This window comes from Gopherus evgoodei, chromosome 1 (genome assembly GCF_007399415.2).
Source record: "Gopherus evgoodei ecotype Sinaloan lineage chromosome 1, rGopEvg1_v1.p, whole genome shotgun sequence".
Taxonomy (NCBI): domain Eukaryota; kingdom Metazoa; phylum Chordata; order Testudines; family Testudinidae; genus Gopherus; species Gopherus evgoodei.
In genome coordinates this window covers 356,003,176-356,030,766 of record NC_044322.1, presented here as the reverse complement: position 1 = coordinate 356,030,766, position 27,591 = coordinate 356,003,176, and the positions used below count along the sequence as shown (strand labels likewise).

The 27,591-nt window shown below is 45.1% G+C and overlaps 1 long non-coding RNA gene across 1 annotated transcript; it reads left to right on the top strand.

Annotated features, from left to right (window-relative positions):
- Positions 1 to 1,944: 1,944 nt before the first annotated feature.
- On the top strand, positions 1,945 to 26,663 carry LOC115647644. The gene is made up of 3 exons (XR_003999380.1): positions 1,945 to 2,015; positions 3,302 to 3,417; positions 26,603 to 26,663. It is a non-coding gene; the product is annotated as an uncharacterized LOC115647644 (long non-coding RNA).
- Positions 26,664 to 27,591: the final 928 nt, after the last annotated feature.

Here is a 27,591-nt window from a genome sequence, read left to right as displayed (position 1 = left end):
CAGGGGAGGCGGAGGCGAAGGTGGGTCCATCCAACCCCACCGTCTCCCAGCCCAGGGCCCTAATAGCAGCGGAGTGGTCCACCACTGGGTCAGTAGGAATTCAGCTGCAACACGCTGACCTAGAAGCAATCAGCCATGCAGCCGGACTGTCATCGGTTGCCCCAGGGCTACTTCCTACCTCCCTGGGTTTGGCACCTCTGGGATTCACAGATCCTCTGGCTCCTCTAGGTACACAGCATATGGTAGTCCCAGCAACTCCCCTTCTGGGTCCATCTCCTCCAGAGGCAGGGTGCTGCAGAGCACAGATTCAGCTCCCGGGTCATCTCCTTCCCTGTCTCTCGCTCAACTAAACTCCCTTTATGTTTCCTGTCCTGCCTTGGTTCTTCCAACGAGGGGGGTGAGGCAGGTTTGGCTCCACCCACCAAGGGGAACGTAGTGATCTTTTGCTGTCCAGTCCAAAGGGAAGCCACTCTGCCTCGCTACAGTGACCAATGGCAACCTATGGATTATTTACAAATTATCTAATATTAGTATTTGGTAGTCAAGCTTAGAGATTGGTCACCCAGGTCACATGGTTTTGTTGATGGTACCTGAATGGATAAAGAGGAGGAAGGTCTGAACACACCCCATCCAGTTTGTCACAGGGAAAAGGAATGACTCAGGGGAATCAATCACCATGTTCACTGTTCAATAAGCTAGACCAGTTGTGAAAGGTTCAGATATTTGCATATACCAAAGGTCCTGCCTACAGATGAATAGGACTGAAGCTGGAGTCTACTGTAGTCTATGAGGTTCTTATACTTCACCCGTCACGATGATATTGAAGTTCCTTCCTGGAGTTCATTAAGTTAGGTGACTAGCATCTAGCATGCATGATTGTTTTCCTAGTATTTGACCAGCACTGATTTTAACCATGTGTTTTGGCTCAAATAATTTAATTTTTCACTTCTCTGAATAAGTGACTCTGAAGATTCCTTTTCTGGTGCCTTTCCTTTACCACATAGCGTAACAATCTTGCATGTAAGTGGTCCATTTGAAAAGTGTATGCCAAGATGGGCTATTGAGATGCCAGCATGCCGCTCCTGTCCAGTGGAGGAGACAGATGCAAGCTTACTTTAGTGTTGTGGTTGGAAAACACTGAATTTTGATCTAAGATGTGAGGAGGAGTACCTTACCATGAGGTCTATGGGAACTGTGGTAAGGCAGCTGACTTAATGAGTTAACTTCTCTTTGTAGCGCAACGGGGTCCTGATCCATGACTTGAGTTCCTAGTCACTATGGCAATACAAATAAATAATAATACTAATAATAAATACATTAATTAATAACAACAACTTTGGAAAAGCTGGACCAGATGGCATAATTAGTGTAATTGGCATGGCTCCATTGATTTTTTACAACAGCTCAGAATCTGGCCTTCTACATTCAAGAATCAGTATAGAATATTTCATTCCTAGTGGTGCTTGAGAGCTGACTTAGTCCCTTTTGATCTGCACACCAACAGAAGACTCGTGATTTCTTTAGTTCAGCCATCATACCCATATTGCACATTGATATTACTTTGAGTGATGCTCAGGATCAGAAATTGCATTACAGAAAGGGACATAGCCAAGGGCGTTTTTTTTTAGGGACTCAGGAGTCTCTTACTATTTTGGGGCTCATGAAAATCAAGCGACCCATAGCACTGATTACTCCTGAACTGGGCAGATGCAATGGGAACTGATCCCTCGACACCTGCCAGCCCTGATTTGCACCATCCCAGCTACAGTGCTCTTTCTCACGGGGAAAGACCGTGGAGTATTGCGCCACACTGCCTCATCCTTCTGTGATGTGCCCAAACATCCATTAAGTCTGGCTTGAGGCTGACCACTGGACTAATTTCACTTGTCTGACCTGAATTCCTTCCTTCATGTTGTGATTGTATTTATATATGTATTTGTTTTTCAGATTGAACGCTCCCTGGACTTTGAACAACTCTCGTTCTCACTTATTGGCATAGTTACAGCATTCCACCAGTAAGACAACTCCCTCCAGAACTTCCCATGGCTTGGAACACAGCTTCCTCCCTCTCCACCTACGGTAGCTGTGGAGCACATGCTGTACTATGCACACACATTCATGCCAGGGCTAACTTAAGTGGGCTGAGGCAGCCAGATCTGAATAATAGCACAGGACTCAATATAATAATACTGTGGTACCTGGAGAGGTTATGAAAAGTTGTATTTTGCCCCAAGGGCTTTTTTATTGGGGAGGGAGGGGAAACTGCAGCAGGATTAGAACCAGGGTACACTGTGCCAATGAGACGTTCATTTGGGGCACCCCCAATTTTTTTTGTTGCCCAATGTGAGACACCTGAAGCTAAACTCAGCTCTTCTATCCCATGGGATGGTGGGTGTATATCACACAGTCAGATTTAATTGTGCAGGCAGTTCTGACTGTGGCATCATAGTGTTAATTTATCCCATAAAATGAGGAAGTCTGAAGGACCAGGGGATTGGCTAACAAGGCTTCCAGCCTATGCAGATATGGGAGAACGGCAGTGCAGGCTGGAACTTGTTTGCCACATTTGCTAGCTTCAGAGCCAGCTGCCAGAAAATGTAGTGGGGGTGGAGGGAGGGAGAGAAAGGGGAAAATATTCCCAGGTAGTGCTTCCCAGTGGATGGCAAACTGGCTTGGGATATCTGGGTTCTAAGTCTGTTTTTTTTCCACTTTTCCTCATTTTCATGCACCCTACTGCTAAGCTGTGGTCGGAAAAGCTGGTTGTAGTATGTCTAGCCCTGCCAAAAGCAAGACGTACCAGAAATGAAAGGCTTTCTTGAACGATTTCCAGCCAGCTGTCAAAGATTCAATAAGTTTGGACCATTCATTGAACTCTTTGGTTAAGCATCCACATGTAAGAGTACTTCTACTAAAGCAGTGTTTCTCAAACAGAGGTTGCCACTTGTGTAGGGAAAGCCTCTGGCGGGTCCGACCTGTTTGTTTACCTGCCTCGTCCACAGGTCCAGCCGATCGCGGCTTCCACTGGCCGTGATTTGCTGCTCCGGGCCAGTGGGGCTGCTGGAAGTGGCGCGGGCCGAGGGACGTACTGGTCGCTGCTTCCAGCAGCTCCCATTGGCCTGCAGCAGTGAACCGCGGCCAGTGGGCGCCGCGATCGGCCGGACCTGCAGACGGAGCAGGTAAACAAACCAGGTAGGCCTGCCAGGGGCTTTCCCGATGCAAGCGGCGACCCCAGTTTGAGAAACATTGGTCTAGACAGTGCATGGAGGGGAAGTAATTTGCTTCTGGGGTGTATCTGTTGCAGATTACTGGCCCCCGGCGGAGGAAAGGAACCAGGGAAAGGATTGACAGCTGCAGTTCCTTTCTAGATCTGCTCCTGGAATGATGCTGTTATGTGCTACCCCTTAGTCATGGCTAGAGGTATGGGCACACGATAACCCTCTGTGGGCAATTGTATGAGCCATTACTTTTGTGCCTGATTGCTTAAGTTGCGTTTCCTACCTTAATTGGAATCCAAGGGCCATAATAATGATCTAACATTTTTAAAGTGAAGAAGTGGTGACTGGGTGGATTAGTAATGTCAGCGACCATAACCAATTCATGGGGTGAGTCATTGATCAATGGGGGCTTGGGAATGTCATGTCTCAGGAATTATGAGGCAGTTAGCTGTCTTAAAAACATACTGTTAAAGCAATCGGAGGATAACATCTAAATCTGCTTATCGAAACCACTATCAGGAAGAGATGACAAAAAGTAGACGGTATGTTTACTAAAAGATCAGTTCTCTTTGTTAATTTTGGGCTCAAATTATATAGCCAGTAGAAACTTACGTGTTATCGTGTTGAGATATCAGTGACATTGCATTATAACATTATAGGGGGTTTATAGACTAATGACAAGGAGCAGAAAGTTTTGCAACTACATATAATTATCTAATATACTATGAGTGCCAAAAAATCACTACTCTGGATGGATAAACTGAAAGCACAGAAAGGGAAACAAAAAATACCTGCAGGTATTTGCTAAGGGGAGAGAGGAGAAAATTCAATAGAACTTGTTTCTTGGGGAGATATCCCTGGAAAACAAATAATCCTCATTGAGGCCTCAATCCAGCAAAGCATTCAGACAAGTGCTTAACTTTAAGCATGTGAAAGGTCCCACTGAAATCAATAGGCAAATCACATGTTCTTTAATTATGTGCTTAGGAGGTTTGCTGGATTGGGGCCTACCTGAATAACAGCTGGTGTGCTCATGCATTCTGAGGTTCAGAAAAAAATAGAGAGGAATTTGAGATGAATTTGGAACTGCCAACATTTGAATCTGGATCCAAACTATCACACATTTCCAGGTGTTTAGATTTAGAGTTTTGGTTCAAACCTTCATGGAGATTATGCAAAGTTCAGATCTGGGATCAGATCAATTGGATCAGACAGATCAAAATTCAGATAAATGGGAGTTAGATGAAAATCTGGCCCCGTGTCTCCAGATGAGGGACCTTTCTACTGGTAATGCTACAACATCTACCCACCTGGCCCCTTTTCCTCTAGAACCATACTGGTTCCAAATGCTTACAAAATTGTGAACATTTTTACCCAACTTTCTTCTGTTTTCTTTTCCAATCAAAATTCATTTATTTAAATCAACATTTGAATCCCTTGACGGGGGCATTCAATCCTTGAGGGGCCATTTAGGGAACTGGGGTAAAAATCTGTCTGGGGATTGGTCCTACGTTGAGCAGGGGGATTGGACTAGATGACTTCCTAAGGTCCCTTCCAACCTTGATATTCTATGATTCTATGATTCCCTGAGAACATTTTTTTGATAAAGTTTTGACCAGTTCTACTTCTGGTTAGAAAATAGGTGGTAGTCATGCGGTATAGGGTGAGAACTGAGAAAACTGAATCCAAACTCCTCTTACCTTCATTTTATTTGTCAAAAGTCCAGTGAAAATCTTCATCCACATTTCACATTTTAAAAAGAGTTCAATCAGCCTTGATGTTTGACCTGTATTGGAGAATCAGTAATTAGGCAAACAAAGAGATTCCCAGTCAGAGATGCAAAATTCAGCTCCATCTCAGAATGATGTTTGTATTAGGGGCATGGCTTAGTCCTTTATAGAGATTGGGGCCAGAAACAACATTTGGGTACCCCCAAAGTTCAGGGATATTCTGATATGGCATTTGAATTTAGATCCACTTGAAGCCCTACCTGACCTGTTCTTCTACCTCAGAGCTGCAAATAGAGTGACCAGATGTCCCGATTTTATAGGAACAGTCCCGATTTTTGGGTCTTTTTCTTAAATAGGCTCCTATTACCCCCCCACCCCCACCCCCAGCCCCATCCCTGTCCCCATTTTTCACACTTGCTGTCTGGTCACCCTAGCTGCAAACATCATTGCGGGCATGAACTTGCCCTGCACTGTTTTTTCCTATGTATAGACTCTCTGTAGCTGAGCAAAAAAACCAAAACCAAAACCAACTACTCATTGATTCCCTTTTCTATGCCTCCATGTAATTAATTACATGTGTGTGTGATCTATGGGATTTTCATTGGAGACAGAGTAGACTAGTAATGAATTGCTTGTGAGCATGTGCAATCCTGCTGATGACTCCACCATGTGGTGATACTGCTGTATTGCAGCTAAATGTAATTTCCTTCTCCCCATACCCTTTTCTTCTAACTAGTTTTTTAAAAAAGGTATTTAGCTCTTCGCAGGTGGTTTACTCTTGCATGTCTCTACCATACCCGAATGCATGCTGCTGATAAGACCCTTCTACCAGCTGAATGCCATATCAGACACCTTCCACCTGACAGTCAATGGTAAAGTGAGGTTGCAGAGCAATAGGAGAAAGGACGGCAGTGATGTAGTAACCACAAGCGATGATATCGACAGACATGTCACATCATACTTGATGCTCCAGTGGATCACAGAGCTGTATGAGGCAGGAAAGAGTGGGCCCTGTGGGATGTTATAGGCATGTATGAGGTGAAAAGGACATGGTCTGAGAGAGGGACATGTACCTCCCTTTGTCTTTCCTTTCCCAGAGCAGTAATCCCTCCATGGGCAAGGAAGGCTGGCTATCATTTCCTTTAGAATCCAGCATTGCTGTTCATCACATGGCCACAAAAGCCATCACTTAGCTTCAAGGTTATTTTTGAAATTCAGCTCTGTACCCATGTTCAGCCCGTTCCAGATCTCAGATACAGCCATGGGCTTTAGTTCTGACTCATGTCCATTTTACCTGTAGAATTTTGTACCTAGTCCTCATTTACGTAACTGCCGTAATCTGCTTAATTTTCCACTTGGGATCAATGTAGAGGAGAAGACAATACTCAAGTGGTCCCATTTGTGGAGCAAGGTGCTACCATCTGTGATAAGGAGGCCTACAAAAACATGACAGTGACTTGGTTGTTGGGGTGCTGAGACCACTGCATGTCATGCTGACAACCAACATTGTCTCCTTGTTTCCTTGTACTCTCCATTGGTCTGGATCCCCCTGTTGCCTCTTGTCTTATACTGAGATTATAAGATCTTTGGGGCAGACATCTTTTTTTTTTCTGTTTTGTGTTTGTACAGCACTCAGCACAATCCATAAATTCATAGATTCTGAGACCACTGTGATCCTCTAGGATGACCTTCTGTGTAGCACAGGCCAGAGAACATCCCCAAAATATTTTCTATTTGAATAGAGCACATCTTTAATGAAAATAAAACAAAAAAACCAGCCAGTCTTGCTTTAAAAATTACTCGCGATGGAGAATCCACCACAACCCTTGGTAAAGGTTCCAGTGACTAATTATCCTCACTGCTACATATTTACACCTTATTTCCAGTCTGAAAATGTGAGGCCCTGGGCCATGCTTAGGGTTCCTTGGCACCACTGCAATATAAATAGTGGTATCAAAATCTGGCCTTTTTCAAACTCCTGGAGCAAGATGTGAGTCACCAAATTGCATTAGGGACACTGGTCTATCATGGACTTTTGTAGGAGTAAGATTTCAGTGGGAAAGTCCCTTTTCCAGACCTATGAGGTTCTGGAAAGTTTATCTTGATGTTTCCAACCTCTTATCTCTCGTTACTCATTTTGGTTAAAAATCTATAGTAGTTAAATCGTGTTTAAACAAATGCTACACACTTACCTTTGCACAGAGAAATGAATCAAATGCCCTGCTTGTGAAACAAGAGGAAAATAAATACATGAATTAAAAAAACAACCAGACATGTTATAGTTTTAACGGTGAAACTTTGACTTCAATAGAAACTTAATAATGAAAATAAATTCAGCTCCCAGGTAAATGATTATGTCTGGGAAATTCCTTATCTTTCATTAACAATAATGCTCTGTATTTGCATCAGACCACCTTGCTTGGCATAACATCCAGCAAACATATTTCTCAAAGGCCAGATTCTATCCAATCTATATAGGGGTGCACTGTTGGGAATGGGGTTGCTGCATGGCACATATTATAGTCAGGAGGAGTTGTAGTCTCTGTCCTCAGAGGACCAAGAGGCTGCTCTCTCCATTCTCCGGTTTAGCTGCACAGTGATCAGAAAGGGTAGTGAAGAGCCAGAGCCCATAAAGAGGTCACAGGAACAGAGCGTATGTTAGAGCAGCCTAGAGGGTGCTATAACTTATACAGGGGGATGGGCAGGTCCAGCATACAAGGAGCACAATGGCCTGTAGACACCCCTTTCACCCCCAAGCCCAAGTCATGTGACTGTCTACACTGCATGGGATGTGATCTGTATGTGCATTAATAGTTTCACACCTCTAGCTCTACATGTGTGTCCCATGGTGGGGAAAGGCTGGGCTTTCACAGCAGTAGCCTGTTTTTTTTACAGGGTGGCTCCTACATGGCTATTTTATAGGTAGTTGTTTTAAAGAACAGACCCCTGCACAGCAACATGCTTTGTGCCAGAGCCACACCCCTGCCCATTATATGTTACAGTCTCACAATCCCCTTTTGAACTCGGTAGGTGATGGTTTGGGCTGGAGTAGACCGGTCAGATGCAGGTACTACAAAACCTTGAGCCTCAATATGTCCCTGGGCAAGCTCTTGTGTTCTTGTTTACTCTGTAACAATTCATGGCCTTGCTTACCAGTGGGGAGGAGCGGGTCAAAAGGAAATGTGACCTTTGGTATTTTTCAACTGCACGATTGCTATGCAGCTCTTCAAAGGCCAGGGCTGTTGAAGAGCAGCAGAAGGGACGGTGAAGGGATCACTATGTCCTTAGTACTTCAAGCTTGGCAGAGAAACCAGAAGAACCTGTGGATCCTGTGAGAGAGAATAAGAGGAGTGGCCAGGGCTAATGCACTGTCCTCTTGCCTTGCATCTGAAACTGACCTTTTTAGTTGGCTGTACAGGGTGGCAGAACTGGGGCTTCTGTAAGGCAGCTAAGCACATGCACAAAGACAAAGCAAGGAAAAGGAATACAGAGGAATCTGAATGGCAAGGTCATGTGAGAGCTTGTTGTTGGGGTCAATGATTTTCTATTTCTGGACTTCTCTGGCCCCCACCACTAGTATCTGAGCACCTCACAGTCTCCAATACGATTGTTCTCACAATCCTCCTATGAGGTAGGGAAGTGTCATTATCCCTTTGTGTAGGTGAAAATGAGGCCCCGATCCTCAAAGGAGTTGGGCGCCTAGATACCTTGGAAGGTCGGGGCCAGAGAGACTAAATCCAAGGTCACTCAGAAATGGTGCTGGTCAAAACTGTCTTTTGATGGAAAATTGATGTTTCAATGCAGGAAATTTTTTTCGAAAGAAAAGTCTGTTTTCTGTGGTGTTTTTTTTTATTTTAGTTTTTATCAAAAGATGGAGTGCCCAAAACTGAAATTTTTTTTTGTCAGCTGGAATTTTGGAATGTTAGAATTTCTGCCAAAAAAAAAAAATCTAAATTTCCCGTGACAAACAAAGCCATTTTCTAACCAGCTCTGCAGGTAAGTTTGGTAGAAAAGCAGAGAACTGAACATAGGTCTCCTGAATCACCTGCACCTTCCCCCAGACCATAATTTCACTTGCCTCACTGTTATATTAGCCAAATGTAGTAAGTGCCCAATGTATGCATATAAAATGATGGGGTCTAAATTACTGTTACCACTCAAGAAAGAGATCTCTGAAAACATCCACTCGATGTGCAGCAGCAATCAGAATGTTGGGATTCATTAGGAAAAGGATAGATAATAAGACAGAAAATATCATATTGCCTCTATACAAATCCATGGTATGCCCACATCTTGAATACTGCGTGCAGATCTGGTAGCCCCATCTCAAAAAAGATCAGAGGTGAAAGTAAGCCAGTCCAGTCTGGTATGGCATACTGGCAAGAGCCGGTACACATCCGACCAGCAGGGGCAGCTTCCCCAGGCTGGCAATTTAAAAGGGCCCTGTGCTCCCAGCAGTGGCCGGAACCCCAGGCCTTTTAAATTGCTGCTGGAGCCCCAGGGTACTGGCATCCCAGAGATTTAAAGGCCCCATCCCTTCTGGTTGAGGCCCTGCCCCCTTGCTCAGGAGTCTTGCCCTGCGTAAGTCCCTCAAGTTACTTTCACTCCAGAAAAAGATATGTTGGAATTGGAAAAGGTACAGAAAAATGATGAAGGGTACAAAACAGCTTCCATATGAGGAGAGAGTAATAAGAGTGAGACTTTTCATCTTGGAAAAGAGGAGACTAAGGGGGGATATGATAAAGGTCTATAAAATCATTACTGCTGTGGAGAAAGTAAATAAAGAAGTGTTATTTACTCCTTCTCATAACACAAGAACTAGGGGTCACCAAATGAAATTAATAGGCAGCAGGTTTAAAACAAGCAAAAGGAAGTGTTTCTTCAGTCAACCTGTGGCATTCTTTGCCAGAGGATGTTGTGAAGGCCAAGACTATAACAGTGTTCAAAAAAGAAGTAGATAAATTGGTGGAGGATAGGTCCATCAATGACTATTAGCCAGAATAGTGGGAATGGTGTCCTCTGTTTGCCAGAAGCTGGGAATGGGTGACAGGGGATGGATCACTTGATGATTACCTGTTCTGTTCATTCCCTTTGAATTTCCTGTCATCGGCCACTGTTGGAAGACAGGATACTAGATGGACTAGATGGCGAGATGGACCTTTGGTCTGACCCAGTATGGCTGTTTTTATGTTCATATGTGTGCTGGCACAATGCTATAAAAACACAAGAGTGTAATTATTGTACATTCCACAGTGGGGCTTGTAATATGACAGGCGCACTGCACAAAACCAATGAAACCAAAAAGCACAGCTTTTCTTAAGCAGGAGTTGGTGAAGCTGGCGGGGTTGGGTTTTGTGAAGGAGTTAGTAAACTGAGCTCGCTCTCCTTCTCCCTCTCTCTCTGTCGCAGAGGTTATACTGTGCACATCGCTGTTATCTCAGTGTCTGACTTCCCACCATTTCTGTTAGGTTGTGTCTTGGACACCGCACTTACGCTGTTTGGTAAAAGATGTAGGAATAAGCTGGTCCAGTTCAGCTGAGCCAAAGCAGGGTGGGCGAGTGTTAAAATTTGCGGATGGCATCATCCAGCAGCTGATTGCTATTGTCCTGCAGCTACTGTGGCCAGGAAAGGAATCGTGGCTCAGGAACCCTACCCCTTGTCCCAGGGTGGGCCTCCAGGCACCATCTAGCCCTCAGAGATTTGAGTTTAATCAGTCCAAAACCATAAGGGGAGCTGTCCCACCCCTCTGCCTCCTCTTTGCTCCTGGCTACCTCCTGCTCCCCAAGGGAAGGAGACTATTTGCAGTGCAAGCTGGACATTTCACCCAGCTATAACTAGTCATGAATACGGCTCATAATAAGCACATACCTGGCTCTAGCTCCTTTCATTTGGGGCTTTCAAAGTGAGTTTACAGATGTGAACGAACAAAAGCTCTCAACAGTCCTGGACGGTAGGAAATATGTCCCTATAAATGACGGGGAGTCCACACGCAGAGGGACACCGTGGAGGAAAGCTCCATGTTGGAAGGTGGATTGTCTCTGGGCAACATCAATTGGAGTGATGGGAGAGTGATGGTGAGGCTGGAGGGAAGGGCTGACTGTGCAGCAGCGTGGGCGTGCAGGCTCTCAGCTGATAGCATCAGCAGCACCCAAACCTGATGCTCACTCATGTCGAAGACACACGTGCATAGAGTGACCAGACAGCAAATGTGAAAAATCGGGACGGTGAGTGGGGTGGAGTGGGGGTAATAGGAGCCTATATAAGAAAAAGACCCAAGAATCGGGACTGTCCCTATAAAATTGGGACATCTGGTCACTCTACACGTGCACAGTGAGTGTGGTGTTACCCCGTCCTCAGTGGCATAACGACAATGGTGCAAGTGGTGCAATCATGCCAGGGCCCATGAGGTGATGAGGGTCTAACCGGAGGACGATTTTGATATAGAACCTGGCAGTCTGGAGAGGGACGGAGATGGAAGGGGCTTGCGTCCTCACTGGTACAGTGGATAGGACCCAGGCACCCAGGGGACTTTATAGCCATTGTCTGGAGGTGTACCTGTCTGGAGATTGGGGTGGAGGACTATTCCTTCTGGCACTGCTAGCAATGGAGAGTGCTTGGATTTAGACACAAGGCATATACCCCTTCGTGTCACTGCCAGCCTGGCAGAAGTTGAGTTGCAGTGTGCCATAACAGACACCTGACTAGGGGAAAGCCGGGTGGCTGCCCACCATCCCCACCAGGGCACGGGACGACTGAGATAAGGGGCCTGTTAGGCTGGGGTGACCCCAGGGCCTGGTCTTCAGCGTCTGGCAAGGACACACGGAGACTGCATGGGGGGATTGCAGTTCTGTGGCATATGGGGAGAGCAGGGGTCTGGAGACTGAGCACACGGTAAAAGCACTGGCAACCTTACCTGGGAGGGGAGAGGGGAAGCTAAGGACTAGATCAGAGCTGAGAGGGTGGGAGAAGCATGGAGGACAACTGGGTGGAGCTTGGGGGCTGGATTGGGGCTGTTGAGGGCAGGAGAAGGGGATTGGAGCAGAGCTGGAGTGCTGGATCTGTCCTGGAGGGATGGAGAGAGTGGGAATCGGAGTGGAATTGGAGGGGACTGAGGGAAGGCTTGTAGGAGACCTGAAATGGAACTAGGGGTGGATCAGGGAAAAGGATGGGGAAGGAGGGGAGCTAATAGGGCCTAAGGGGTGGGAAAGCTGAAGATTGGACTGAAGGAGGTTGGTGGGGGGTTGAGGGAGAGCTGAGGGGGGTGCATTAGAATTGGAAGGGAGTGAGGGGATCATGGGGGGGAACTGGAGGGACAGGAGGGCTGGGGCTATGGGAGAGCTAAGCAGGAGCTATGGGGCTGGACTGGGGCCATAGGAGGGGCTGGAGAAAAGCTAGGTAGAAGCTAGGGGATGGGGAGGATGGATTGGAGCCATGGGGGAGATGAAGGAGGGCAGATTTTGCAACTGGGAAGGGGGCCCCTAACCTCTTTTGCACCGGGGCCTTTTTGCACCACTGCCTATCATGGGCACCACATGATGCCATGGGCACAGGTGTATCGCAGCCCCTGTGGAATGACAACAGTGCTTTGCATACACAGAGCATCTTCTCTCTGAAGTTCTCAAGGCCATGTGCAAGTATTAATTAATCCTCACAACACTCATGTGTGGCAAGCATAGCAATGTCACTGGCAAAGTAATTTCAGAGGTAGTGTCTTTAATATCAAATTCCCATGTCCGCACTGCATCATCTCTAAAACAATACATTATTTCCTCAGCCTGCCTGCTGTTGTTCAACCCTGTTTTATACCTTATGGCATTCTATATATATGATTAGTATTTATTATTTGTATTATGGTAGGACCTACCAAAGTCAGGTATACCACTGGATATACACACAGAGTAAGAGACAGTCACTGCCCCCACAAGAGTTTACAATCTGAACAGACATGACACACAAAGAATGAAATCTTTCTGCAGAGCTACAGATTTATTTTCATTGAACAGTAATTAGTAAAAAAAAGAGGTCTTCAGTCATTTAAAAATTTAATTGTTGACAAGATTTTTCACTAAAAAAAAAAGACAGACATCAAAACCAGCAGGTTTTTTGGCTTTTGGTACCAATAATAATAATAATAATAATAATAATAATAATAATAATAATAATAATAATAATAATAATTTTTAGTAACCCAAAAATATTTACCAAAGCCCTACATTTTTTTAAACTGAAAACAACGTTTGGATTTTGGCTGTTCATGAAAAAATAAAAAATATTAATGGGACATTTCCACAGAAATGAAAAGAAAACCCAAATTATTGATATTTCCTGAGAAAAAAACATGAAAATTTTCTGCCATCTCTATGTGGAACCCATTACCTGTAGCATCTAGGCATTATCTATCCACACACCAGCGGCAGGTCTACACTACAGCTGGGATTGACGCTCTGAGATCAATCCATTGGCGCTTGTTTTAACGGGTCTAGTAAAGACCCACCAAATCGACTGCTCTCCATTCAACCCCTGTACTCTACCCCAGACAAGAAGAGTAAGATAAGTTGACGGGATAGTTTCTCCTGTTGACCCCCCGGGTGTAGACCTCGCGGTAACTCAACTTAAGGTACGTCGACTCCAGCTAAGTTATTCACATAATTGGAGTTGCATAGCATAGGTCGACTTACTGCAATAGTGTAGACATAGCCCAGATCTCAGAATTTAACCTCTATGAGCTACCTCATCCCCATTGCAAATAGTGGACCTGATGGGTCGCACTCAAGGTATTGAAAGCTTTGATTGGTCCTATCACCCTTTGGTCTAAGATGTGGCTTGCCACTGATGCACATTTATGCTGTGCTTTCTACGTGGACTAGTAACTAGACTAGTCTCTTTGCCTGCACTAAGATCTTATGATGGTACCTGGGGGGACGTTGCTTCCGGTGCCTTCAGCAGTCATAAATTAGCATGAGTCACTACTTTTTACTCCTCTTTTGGGCAGGGACTGAGCCTTGGCATGGATGGCTCCACATCAGGGTAGGTGAGGCTGTTTTGATGAGACATTAGTTAAGCTATTTTCTTTCATTGTTTTTGGAATCTTTTCCTTTCTGTGCTTCTTTATATCGTCGCTTTTCACCATTTTTATTACAAAAATGACTTGTTCTTAGAAAACCCTGGGTCAGAATTTAATCATGTAATTTTCCACAATTGGTAGCGAATATTTTTTAATGCAGTTTAGTTGTAGCTGTGGTCCCAGGATATTAGAGAAACAAGGTGGGTGACATATTTTTTATTGGACCAACTTCCAGAGACACTTGATTTATGCCTTAGTTACAGATTATTGTATTTATTACTCCCTCTTTTTGTCCTATGACTGCAGAAGTGTTAATAGGCTCATAGACTCATAAACATTAAGGTCAGAAGGGACCATCATGATCATCTGGTCTGACCTCTTGCACATTGCAGGCCACAGAACCTCACCCACCCACACCTGTAACAGACCCCTAATCTCCGGCTGAGTTACTGAAGTCTTCAAATCATGGTTTAAAGACTTCAAGTTACAGAGAATTCACCATTTAAAGTAGTTTAAGCCTGCAACTGACCTATGCCCCATGCTTCAGAAGAAGGCAAAAATCCCACAGGGTCTCTGCCAATCTAACCCAGTGGAAAATTCCTTCCTGATTTCAAGCATGGGGCTCAGTTAGACCGTGAGCATGTGGGCAAGACCCACCAGCCAGACATCTGGGAAAGAATTCTCTGTTGTAAGTCAGAGCCCTCCGCATCCAGTGTCCCATCTCTAGCTATTGGAGATATTTTCTGCTAGCAGTCGCAGATAAACTATATGCCATTGTAGAGGATTCAGGGAGCCTGGGGTCTCTGGGGCACTTCGGCAGTGGCTTGTCCGGAGCAGAAGGACCCCCCACCACTGAATTGCTGCCGAAGACCTGGAGAGGAAGAAGCTCTGGGGGTTCGGGCCCAGAGAGAGTTTTCCGGGTCCCCCAGAGCGAGTGAAGGATCCCGCTCTGGGGCTCCAAAAAACTCTTGTGGGGGCCCCTGCAGGGCCCGAGACCTGGGGCAAATTGCCCCACTTGCCCCCCCTCTGGGCAGCCCTGATTGTAGGCAGTCTCACCATCCCATCCCCTCCATAAATTTATTAAGCTCAGTCTTGAAGCCAGTTAGGCGCCCCCATTGCTCCCCTTGGAAGGCTGTTCCAGGATGTCACTCCTCTAATGGTTAGAAACCTCCATCTAATTTCAAGCCTAAACTTGTTGATGGGCATTTTATAGCCATTTGTTCTTGTGTCCACGTTAATGGACCACTCTACTCTGAATGGTCCATTAGAATATGCGCTAATTACTTATGCTAAATAATTTCCACGTTTGCATTTAGCTGTGACCTGAGAGTACTTTTCCCATACCTTAGGAAGAAAGAACTCTGTGCGGCTCGAAAGCTTGTCTCTCTCACCAACAGAAGTTGATCCAATAAAAGATATTATCTAACCCACCTTGTCTCTCGCATATTTTTGAATGGCTAATTCCACTAACGCTATTCTGAGAGTCAGGATGTGCATGAGAATATTAATACCTCTTCACTCATAGATCTCAAAGTGCTTTACCAAGGAGACAGACTAGAACAGGGGAGGGCAAAATATGGCCACTAAATGTCTCGTGGCACAGTGGGGCGCTCAGGCAGGCTAGTTGCCTGCTGTGGCCTCACGCTGCTTCCTGAAGGGGAGGCAGTTCAGCATTCTGCCTCTGCCCCAGCACCATCCTCACAGCTCCCATTGGCCGCAAACCAGCCAATGGGAGCTGTGGGGGTGGTGCTTGCGGGCGCAGGCAGCACACATCAACCTGCTGCCTTCCTCCCCGCAAGGGGTGCGCAGAGACATGCCAGCAGCATCAGGCCACAATCACTTCTGGGAGAGGCATGGGGACATGGCATGCATGCAGCCTGCCCGAGCCCTGCTATGCCGCCAGCTGGGAGGCTAGCTGTGGTAAGCACCTCCCTACCAGAGCCTGCACTTCACACCCTGCCCCAGGTCAGAATCCCCTCCTGCACCCAAACTCCATCCCAGATCCCCCACCCCATCCATTAATATAGTATAAATGTGCACCCTGTGATGATTTACCAAAATTTGTGAAGTAGCCCCCCCCCGAAAAAATTATTGCCCACACCTGGACTAGAACCTAGGTGTCCCGAGTGAAGTTGAGCAAAATTATGCAGGCAAAAAAAAAAAAAAGGGTGAAAAATGCAGATTCATTGACACCAAAACATTTCGCGAATTCATGTCCATTTTGCTGAATGATACGTGTTGTTTCAAAAGTTCCTTCTGTTTCATTATTTCCCCCTCAAAACATTAAAACTTGAAATCACAATGAAAAGTTTAATTTTGGATCAAACAAAATGGTTTGACTGGTAATAATTTTTTTTTTACTTTTCGATTCAATGAAAATTTTGAAAATTTGTGGTTTTGATTTGGCACCGAATGAATTTTTTCCTCCGGATGTTTCAGAATTGCCACCCTACTGAAAAGTTCTATAATCACCCAGCTCTGGTCCCATACCTTAGTGATACTGGGTCATACAGTCATCCCTCATCTGGAATGCTAAGTGCTCACATATTCACATCATTTATCCTGACTTCTCATATTCTTTTCTTTTCCTGCGTGGGAGTTTGTTTATGGGAACATACAGTGATTGTGAAAAAACAGGCAAAGTAATTGTTCCATTTAAATGATCAGAGGTGTAAGTAACATGCCTTTAAATATATCTGTGAACCAAATTCTGCCCTCTTATACCTGAGTGTGATTCCCGCTGACTTCAGTGAGAGTGATGTGTGTACTCCAAAAGCAGAATTTGTTCCTATCTATTAATCTACTGCCTACTTATTCTAAACTTATCTATTTTCTGTCTGCTTAATTCTATTAATTAGTGAATGTTTATAAAACACTTTGATGATGTAAAGTCATATATAAATGTTAAGTATTTCAATTATTTTTATCTGTCTGCCTGTATCCTTTTACCTATCTGGCTGTCTACCTTCACTATAAAAATAAATGTAATACACAGCACTTAAATAGTATTTTTAATCTTCAAAGTACTTTACAAACATTAACTAATTAATTTAATCTAGCCATCTTGCAAACAACTTTTCCAACCAACCAGTGGTGGTTGTTTCTGTGAAAGAATATGCCTTGCAAAAAAAAAGAGTTACATTTGATTTTATTATTTTTTAACACTTTATTACGACATGGTAATAAATAGGTGTGGTGACATGGATTCCAAGGCCAGAAGGGGCCATCTAGTAGTCTGACTTCCTGTATAACACAGGCCATAAAACTTCCCCAAAATAATTCCTAGAACAGACCTTTGAGAAAAACATCCAATCTAGGTTTAAAAATCCTCCATGCCCCTTGGTAAATTGTTCCAGTGGTTAATTACTCGCACCATTAAAAATGTACATCGTATTTCCAGTCCAGTCTGCTGGGTGGGGAATGCACGGTAGTGTTGTGGTAGCTGGATATCATAGCTCATACTAGAGGCAGTAATATCATATAATAGCCCAGACCATGGTGAGATATCACAGCACAGTTGTGTTTTAGGTTTACCCAGGGTCGGCGTTTCCATTTAGGCAACCTAGGCGGTCACCTAGGGCACCAGGATTTGGGGGGCTGCATTCTGCTGCCCTCTGCGGTAATTCGGTCCTTTTGCACTCCGGGTTTTCTGTGGCAATTTGGCGGTGGGTCCTTCACTTGCTCCGGGACCCGTCGCTGAAGTGCCCTGAATACCAGGAGCGCAAAAGGCCCCCCCACCCCCCGCAGCCAAATTGCTGCCAACTGGGAGCGTGGAAGAACCCCCGCCTAGGGCGCCAAAAACCCTGGCGCCGCTCCTGGGTTTACCTCTGATTGTATGTGTTGTCATGGCTTTAAGTCAGATACTTCATATTACCAGAATGTTCTGTTTTTTCCCCCCAGTGCTGATTATATAGAAGCTACTGTTTAATATTCTGTTAACCCCCCTTCTAAAGATCGTTCTATCAAACATGGGTGCCTACCATTAGGCTCCTGGTTTGGATCCTCAAAGGGACTTAGGTGCCTAACTCTTATTGAAATCAATGGGAGTTGGGTACCTAAACCTCTTTGAGGATCTTGGCCCAAGGCATTGTCAAGCCGGCTCTTAAACCTTTAAGGAAGGAGATTCCACCACCTCCCTAGGGAACTCATTCCAGTGCTTCACCATCCTCCTAGTAAAACAGTGTTTCCTAATATCCGACCTAAACCTCCCCCATTGCATCTAGAGACCATTGCTCCTTGTTCTGTCTTCTGACATCACTGAGAACAGCCGAGCTCCATCAGAACATGCTGCCACTCAACTGGAAACAGTTGTCTGATAGGAGGTTGCCAATCCACCCTGGTTCCAAGCCCCCCACCAGCTAGCTGAAATGGGCTGCCCTTCCTGCAAGCAGGACAAAGCAGGAGGCTTTTTAAGACTGTTCAGATTTAAAAATTCAAATCTGTTATTGTTCCGAACACCTTTGATGGTAAAAAATCAGAGTTTTTTTAAAATATACTTTGTCATCTTGAAAACTGTTTGTTTGCTATTTGTTTTCACTTTTTAAATAGATTAGCCAGTTTCACTTTAATGTCTCGTCAGTTTCTGGTTCAGGTTCTCATATATTAACAGAAAGCTGTAATGTTTGGGTTGCAAACAATGCTCTAAGGGCCTGCTCCTACCTTCACTGAGCAGAGAAATGGGAATTTTGCTGCAGGATTGGGCCCCTGTTCAAAAAATAGACCACTTCCATGGTTAAAGTAGGCAGGATTCACCCCTAAATTCAAACAAAAAACCTGTTTTCACTGGCTTTTTTTTTTAATGGAATTTTCTACAGATTCTAGTATATTTGCTTACGTAAGCAGAATGTAACTGCAATTCGACTAGGGTATTAGTGCTCATCTCCTTACACATGTCAAGGAGCCTTTGAGGACCACTAGTGATTAGGGTGTGGATTCTGTACTGCGTGCAAGTTGACGCTCTTAGCCGCACAGTTCTGCCTAGCGCCACGCTGAGGTTTAAATTTGGTACTGATTCGATGAGCACAGCACCTCCTGCTGAATTCCCATCACCACTTCTTCTAGCACCTGAGTTTTCATAAAACATTGCATTTTTATTTTTAACCTTTCTTAACAATTAAAATTAGATCCAAATTCTCTCACAGCCGGAGACTTTTTATGCCAGGTAACATCTCAAAGCATTTAGCATCATGTACTGATCATTCTCAGAGCGCAATGCACTACAACTTGATTTTGTGTGATAGCCTTCAGACAAACTGCATCCCAAACCAGGAAACAGATGTAAATAACAAATTAGAGCAGAGGCAGAGAAAGCTAAGGATGGTTTAGTGGATGAGGCAGTGACTTGGAAGTCAGGAGACCTGGGCTCAGCCGTAGACTCCCTTAATGACTTTGAGCATGACACTATCTATCCTGTGACTTAGCTCCCCATTTCTAAAGTGGGGATAACATCTTCCTACTACAAGGCAGTGTTGTGAAGATACAGTCACTCCTCAGTTAAAGTCGTCCCGGTTAACGTTGTTTTGTTGTTACGTTGTTGATAAATTAGGGAACATGCTCGTTTAAAGTTGTGCAATGCTCCCTTCTAATGTTGTTTGGCAGCCGCCTGCTTTGTCCACTGCTTGCAGGAAAGGCAGCCCATTGCAGCTAGCTGGTGGGGGCTTGGAACCAGGCTGGACCGGCAGCCCCCCATCAGTTCCCCCTACCAGCTCCCCATTCACCTAAGTTCCCTGTGCAGCAACTTCCCAGCAGGCTATCAATTGCCAGGCAGTTCAGCTGTCCCTCCCCCCACTGCCATGTGCTGCTCCTGCCTTCTGCCTTGGAGCTGCTCCCCGAGCCTCCTGCTTGATGTGCAAGGGGGTAGTAAGGTGAGGTGAAGCTAATGACATGGTGTCCCCCTCCTCCCTGCTCCTACACCCTGCTTACCCCTTCTCCCTGTAGAGCAGGGTGGGGACACGACAGAGAGAGACAAAGAGGGCTTAGGGCAGCAGCTGCTGTCTCAACTTCCTAGTCCACTTTAAAAGACAATGCACTTAAGAGTGGGTCAGCTTACTTAAAGGTGTGTGTCTGTCTCTGTCTGCTATGCTGTCTCTCCTCCCCTTCATTCCTGCTGCCTTGTGAAGTGTGAGAAGCTACATTAACAACAATGTGTTAACCCTTGAGGTCTCAGGCAGTGCAAGTTCATCATTTAGCAGCAAGACATTCTTTGTTTAAAATGTATACTCTGTGTGTTTGTGTATATATATATATAATTTTTGTCTGGTGAAAAAAAAATTTCCCTGGAACTTAACTCCCACATTTACATTAATTCTTATGGGGAAATTGGATTCGCTTTACATCGTTTCACTTAAGGTCACATATTTCAGGAACATAACTACAATGCTAAGCGAGGAGTTACTCCAAAATCTGTTGATGACTGTGATGTGCTCAGATGCTCTGGAGGTGAGTGCTGTGTAAGACCCTAGATAAATAATAGCAAGCAAGGAAAGATGATTTCCTAGAGAAAAACACACAGGTAGCCTCTTCCAGGCAGATGGGAGGGTTCTTGCCACCACTGCGGCCAGATTGTCTGGAGGGACAGTGTGGCCTACAGAAGGAGAGAGATTGGAATAGGAGGCTATAGAAAGAGACAAGGTTAAGGAGTCAGAATAGAAAAAGCCAGGTCAGCAATCTTCTGGCCTTTGCTTTAAAATGATGAAGCCTCAAAACAACCACTGAGGATTTGCAAAAGCAATGAGAGAGAGAAAGCGAGCGAGCGAGCATTTATGTAGCCCAGTGACACTGGAAGGTGCTGCTATCTGAACATGAAATAGGTGAAACTGACAAGTCAAGATGACTTCAGAGCCAGTTTGTAGCAGCAAGTAGAAGATCATAAGCAATCTGATTCAAAACCGATTAGACGATAATTCTCTGGCCTGCACTGTGCAGTGAATGGTTAACACAAGGTCCTTTACAGATGCAAAACCCCTGAAATGCCCCTCTGGGAAGAAAGGAAAAAACAACCAACTGACAGAAACTCACAGATCTTTTGAATTCAGAAGGAAAAATATTCAGAGCAAATGTTATTTAGACATTTTCCTCATTGATGCAGAGGAAGACAGAACATGTTTTTAATTGCCAAGCCATATGGTTATGCATGGGCCTTGTCATGCTTGTGAGGACTTGTTCCTTCAGAGCTCCCCCCCCCACCTCCGCACCTCTGGCCCCCCGCACCGAGACAGGCTTGCCAAGACTTTGTCTCAAAGTGGTCACAGTTATAACATGAAGCTTCACAGGTATTTTTTGGAGAAGACGTCAATCTGTCAGAGGTGTCATCAGAACTGGATATATCTGCCCATCTGTTACCACTTGCTAATTACAGATTTGACTACTAATTGTCATAAATCTCAGCACAAAACATGTGACAAAATGCACTTGAAAAAAGAAATGGACCAAACAGATTTGACAACCGAGTCACAAGGCAGAAACGATCAGTCCTTGTGCCACCAGGAGCCCTTTTACTGTTTAATATTCCAGTGGATACATTTATTGTTGTGTTGCTTGGGGCAACATTGCTGACATTCCGTAACAGGAATGGTGTGTGAGCATGGCAAGAAATAAACCAACTTCTCACAGGAAGATTTTCCCTAATAAAGCCAGACATTTCTCAAGGGTCAGGCTGGCATAAACTTCAGCTTTAATCCCCAAAATGAAAGCAAACCTCTGTCAAGAAACCGTCTCCTGTCATAACTCTGTGAAACCACATATTGTGCGTGGTTTTGATGTGAAACCAGATTGCCCCCTGAAACTGGGCTCCAAAAGTTAACACTCTGCAGATTTGATTAACCTAACCTTAGTTCTGAGTCTAAAAATAAACCCAAATCTAAGTGAGTTTAATGTAGTTTTGGATCTCATCTCCAGCATTTTAAACAGATCTAGTTATTAGTATTTTAAAGAGCGGTTATACTCTGAAAATTGACAGAGTCCTATGTGATTTTGGGTACCACAATTTTTGGTGGGGCCAACCTGAGACACCGCAGTAGGGCCTGATGTTCAGAAAGTGCTGAGCATCTGCCCTCTGAAAATCAAGCTCTTTCAAGATAGAATCATAGAATCATAGAATATCAGGGTTGGAAGGGACCTCAGGAGGTCATCTAGTCCAGCCCCCTGCTCAAAGCAAGACCAATCCCCACTAAATCATCCCAGCCAGGGCTTTGTCAAGCCTGACCTTAAAAACCTCTAAGGAAGGAGATTCCTCCACCTTCCTAGGTAACCCATTCCAGTGTTTCACCACTCTCTGATTGAAAAAGTTTTTCCTAATATCCAACCTAAACCTCTCCCACTGCAACTTGAGACCATTATTCCTTGTTCTGTCATCGGGTACCACTGAGAACAGTCTAGATCCATCCTCTTTGGAACCCCCTTTCAGGTAGTTGAAAGCAGCTATCAAATCCCTCCTCATTCTTCTCTTCTGATAGTTCTGACACAATTACATCTGAGACTCGCTTACTGTTTAACGGACCATTTTTCCAAGTGCCCTCAAGTCCACATGGGTTGTCTTGAAAAACTGCTGTGCCTCATTGGGTTCCAAGTGATATATTCATGTGCTTCATTCCGAAGGAGCATCTGTCATAGCAGAGAGCTAGTCTATGAGTGGCTGGCATCTTGGGCCATTGCTCAAAGAGGGCAGAGTTAAGCTTGCATTGTCGGAAGCTGGCCTAAAATATTAGAAAGTCACTTTATTTCTTTGTTCAGACAGTGGCATCTGAATAAATTGGGGCTCAATTATGGTTTTACCCTGAGGAAGGGGCAATGCATTTGGTGCTGTGCTAGGAGCAGACCAGGGATCAGACTGGGGCTCAAAGTCACCGCTGGCTTCCTGGATCTCCCTTTTGCTTCGGAGAGAGTGAATAATCAGCACCAGCCCTGTATCTGGCTCCGATGACTTTCCTTGCCTGCCAACTCCCCATCTACCTATACAAGAAATAAAGTTGCCAGCTATGGTGGATGTGTAAGTCACACCCACTCTTTGTGATACTTTGTCTCCCTCTAGTGATGGGTGGGCCACACTAGAGGTTGATGAGCCTGCTACAGACTTAGCTAGTAGGGTTGGGTCTTAGATCTTGGGAAGTAGCGGCTTATGCGTTTAGATCCCGAAATTCAGCTTCAATCCCTGCTGCTGACAACCATATCATTAGCAGCTCTGAATAGGCTGTTGCTACCTACAGCTTCCATTACTCCTCTGTATGGGAGAATCAGACAAGCCACAGCCTGGCCCTCTCTTTACATGAGATTTGATGGATGCTTAACCCTTTGCAGGCTGTGGTCCCGTGTAATCACAACAACTTCCATATTCATTTAGCTGGCAGTCTGGGAAAATAATTAACAGCAAAGGAGCAGACTTTTGTTTGCCATTAGCAAAATCGTAAGTAAGTGTTTTCCTTGTTTGGGAATATCTCACATTCTATTAATGCCATAACTTGGCGTTATATACTCTAAAGACAACTTTTTCAGTGGTTTAGTGTGTAAAGTAAAGTGACACTGGAAAAGAAGGGTGTTCTTTTTTTCTTTTTTTGCATTTATGAAAGGGGACATAATTAGAATTCTAGCCATGAATGGTCAAATGTTTGACACTGAAAACAGGTTGCTTGTCCAAAATCCCTTTTTGTTTGGTGATGAAAAGTAAAGAGCCACAGCTAAAATTACGGGAAAGAATGCCAGAACTTTTTATTGAGCAATATTGCTAATGCTGATGCTTGCAAAGGTACTGATACCCTAATTCTCCAAAATCAACAGGCAGTGGATGTGTAGGAGAGTAAAGAGGATACGGAGAGGCAGGTTTTGTGCACCCGACTCCATTTTTGCAGGGGACCATTTTGCACTTGCATTTTTGCCCCTGTCATAAATTGTGGATAGAAATATTTATGTAGGTTGATATCTGTTCCCCTAACATCAGAGGCAATCCATTGTTCTAGCTGTTCTCTCAAAATGCCATTGTAAAACCGAAAGCTCTAAAATGCCCTTTGATCGTAATCAACACAACAAACTACCAAAAGCAAAAACATGTTACCATTCCGCCACCATTCTGTCCAAACTAGGGCTTTTACAGTTAGGTTAATAAACCAGATCTGGTTTGTTCCAAGCTGGGAAGTGAGACTGCTTTGCTAACTGACCTCCTCTCTCATGGGTTATCCATCTACCTGTTTGGGCTTACCAATCAGGTACTTAGATGTCTGACTACTAATTTTTGTGCCCACAGTGAACTACAGGGGCAAAATTCAACCTACAACAATTGAAGCTGGTTTTAGATCCTGCTGCAAAACTTTCCATGGCAATGCATTCAGACAGTGCATTTGAACAGCTACAATGGGTAAATCTGTGCTGCAACTGGGAGGTGCGACTGCAGCACATTGGGCATACCGGAGGTAGCCGTGAATGAGCTAGCTCACTAAGAAATAGCAATGAAGCTGTGGCAGCATGAGCTAGCCACTCAAGTATGTAGCCAGGGTCTCAGGCGGGCTTGGACTTGAGTGGCTAGCATCTGTGACTTCTGTGCTATTTTTAATGAGCTAGCTAATGACTACACATGCTCAAATCTCACTTCTCGGTTGTCATGTAGACATACCCAAGGTCTCCCTTCACCAGAGTGCTGGGATTTTAGGGTGATGATTTTTTGGGGAGGTGTCTGCACAGAGTATGCCAGAGCTGTGTTTCCTTTCTAGCCTGTTGTGGCAGGTCGCTACACAGCTCAGCAGGCTAGCTGCATCTCACACAAAAGCGTTCCCATTTGCCAAATGAGTCAGCCCTGAGCATATTCACGTGTCCCCGCTTTAATATATGCAGAGAGCGTCCTGCAGGTGAGACAAACCTAATTCTACCGGAGCCAAGTCAGCATGTGGGCCACAAGAATTCTTTGTTTGAGTCTCAGCTGTTGCATGAGCCATACCACTGCAAAAGGGGATTCCATGCAAGGGGAAAGTCAGCCACCAGTTGGCAGACACGTTGCCTGTCATCTTTTTGTCATCCTCTGGCAAACCACAGGGTCCCAGGGGGTCACATCTGGTCAGTTTGACATGCCCCTAAAGGTCAGTGCTTGAGCAGATTGGGCACTGCAAACTATTTTAAAAACAGAAATCTAGTCTTTGATATTTTGCAAAGAAGGGTCCAGCACATGGGATAAGGTGACCTATGTAAATAATTTGCCTGGTTTTGCTAGCTGCTTACAGAGATTCTTCTTTAGCTCAACTAGTGGGACCTCTGCTTTAAGGCCCTAAATCAGAAAAGCACTTAAGAATGCATTTAAGATCATACTGATGCAAGAAAGACCTTAAGAATATCCTTGACTTCAGTAACACTTTTGCATGTGCTTTAAGTTAAGCAGGTTCTTAAGTCCTTTCCTGAATAGAAATGCTTTCCTGATTCAGGGCCTCAAAATAGGAGGATCTAGGCGGTGTTCCTGATGCCTCCTCTGAAGAGCCAAGTATCAAGCCATACAGTGTACTGATAATGTCACCACTGGGACATGGGCGGTCTGACTTAGTGGTCGGAGCAGGAGTCAGGCCAGATCAGATACAAGGAGGCCAGGGTCGGAGACAGGCCAGAGACAAACTGAGTGTCAGGTGTCAGGCATCAGGTTACCAGGAGACCAGAGTCAGGCAGTAGGAGCAGGTATTGCAGGTGAAGCAGTCCAAAACAGGGGAACCCAACTGCATGGACAGCTTCCTGTTCCTCTGCTTCATTCAAATAAGAGCTGGGAATGAGTCACGACCCACAGTGTTCCACCAATCAGAGCCCAGGACTTGAGACCTCTGTTGAAGTTCAGCTTCTATGCTGGTACCTGTTAGCACATCACCAGGTGTTCAAGGCCAGTGCTGTGTTCAAGGCCAGTGCTGTGTTCAAGGCCAGTTGTCCCTGACAGATAATTAGGAAGACCAGGGCCAGCGCTTCCATTTAGGCGGCCTAGACAATCGCCTAGGGTGCCAGGATTATTGGTGGGTGGCATTTTGCCAGAGGGGGCAGCAGGCGGCTCCGATGGAGCTGCCGCAGTTGTGCCTGCAGGCGATCGGCTGCTCCCGCGGCTCCGGTGGACCTCCCGCAGGCACCACTGCGGCAGCTCCACCAGAGCCCCGGACCAGCGGACTCTCCGCAGGCACGACTGCGGCAGCTCCACCGGAGCCGCGGGACCAGGGCGCGGGACGGCGAAATTGCCATGCGCCTAGGGAGCTAAAACCGCTAGCGCTGGTCTTGAGGAAGACCTACGTGGCCATGGACTTATTAGAGTGCGTTAGCAACTGGGTCAATATCTTATTGGTGTATGCAACATGCAACCACCTTCCATGTATCCCCTGGAAGCAAAAATATCCATGAACGCTTGCTTCTGCCCTGAGTGTGCTGAATGCTGGAAAGCCACGTCCTCTTTACATATAACTCTCAGAACTTCTATTCTGGTAGAGGGGGAAGTGGGCTTGCAACTGTTCTTTTGTGTTGGGCACAAAGGGTAGGGAGGGCTCATAGAAGCAGAACTAGACGACGTTCTCGCCTCACCTTCAAAGGGCTTCCTCTTCCCCTTCTCTTTGCATGGTGGATTTTTTAAAAAGACCACCCTTTCTCTTTTGCAGGGTGAGAGTTTTAAAAGGAACGGTGCGGTGGGGTGTTTCCTTCTGACGGAGCCTTGCAAAGGTGAGGAGTTCACAGGAGGTTCCCTCTTTGTGACATGCATTCTGATTGGTTGGCTTGAGAGGGAGAGCTGGTTGGATTTCTGTTCCATGGAACATGTTGATTTTTCATCGTAAAATCCGAACCCCAGATTTTTCTGTTGAGGACTGGCTTTCTGCCAAAAAGTGTTCAGTTTTGGGCCACAAACTTTTCAGTTAGGGCGGTTTCATTTTTTGCGAGAAAGCAAACATTTTTTGTGAAAACTTTCATTTAGTTAAAAATATTCGATTGAAAACCAGTTTTGACAGAAATTTTGTCTCCAGTCCCAGCTTAGGGTGTAGGGACAGTGTAGGTTTGCTTGGGCTGTCGTGGGCTTCCCATTAGAATTGTTCAGTGGCTGATGTGCTTGGATGGCACAGCCAATAATCAGCACGATCCATGAAATTCACTACATTAATTTCATTGAAATAACCCTGCAAGTCTCATTTTCTTCCTAGTTTAGAGAGAACATTGTGGCAATTAAAACAAAATGAAATGGTAGGCCAGGAACATTAGATTCCCTGATCGTCTTCCCTGTGTGTGTGTGCGTGGCTCGAATTCGTAGGAGTGAGTCTAGTGCGCACAAAATCAAGAGTCTATTAGCACTAATTAGATCTAAAACCAGTGCAGGTATCTACTGGCTAAGCTTCCTCCCCCACAGTGATTTGAAGGCTCTGTGCTAGGTGCTGTATCTACAAAGGAAAAGAGACTGTCTCTGCCCTGAAAAGCTTGCATTACAAAGAGACAGGATAGATGAAGGACAGGAGAAAGGGAGTATTAGTATCCCCATTATACAGACAGAGGAACTGAGGCTAAGTCTACACTTAAAACACTGCAGCTGCATTGTTGTAGTGCAGTGGTTCCCAAACTTGTTCAGCCGCTTGTGCAGGGAAAGCCCCTGGCAGACCGGGCC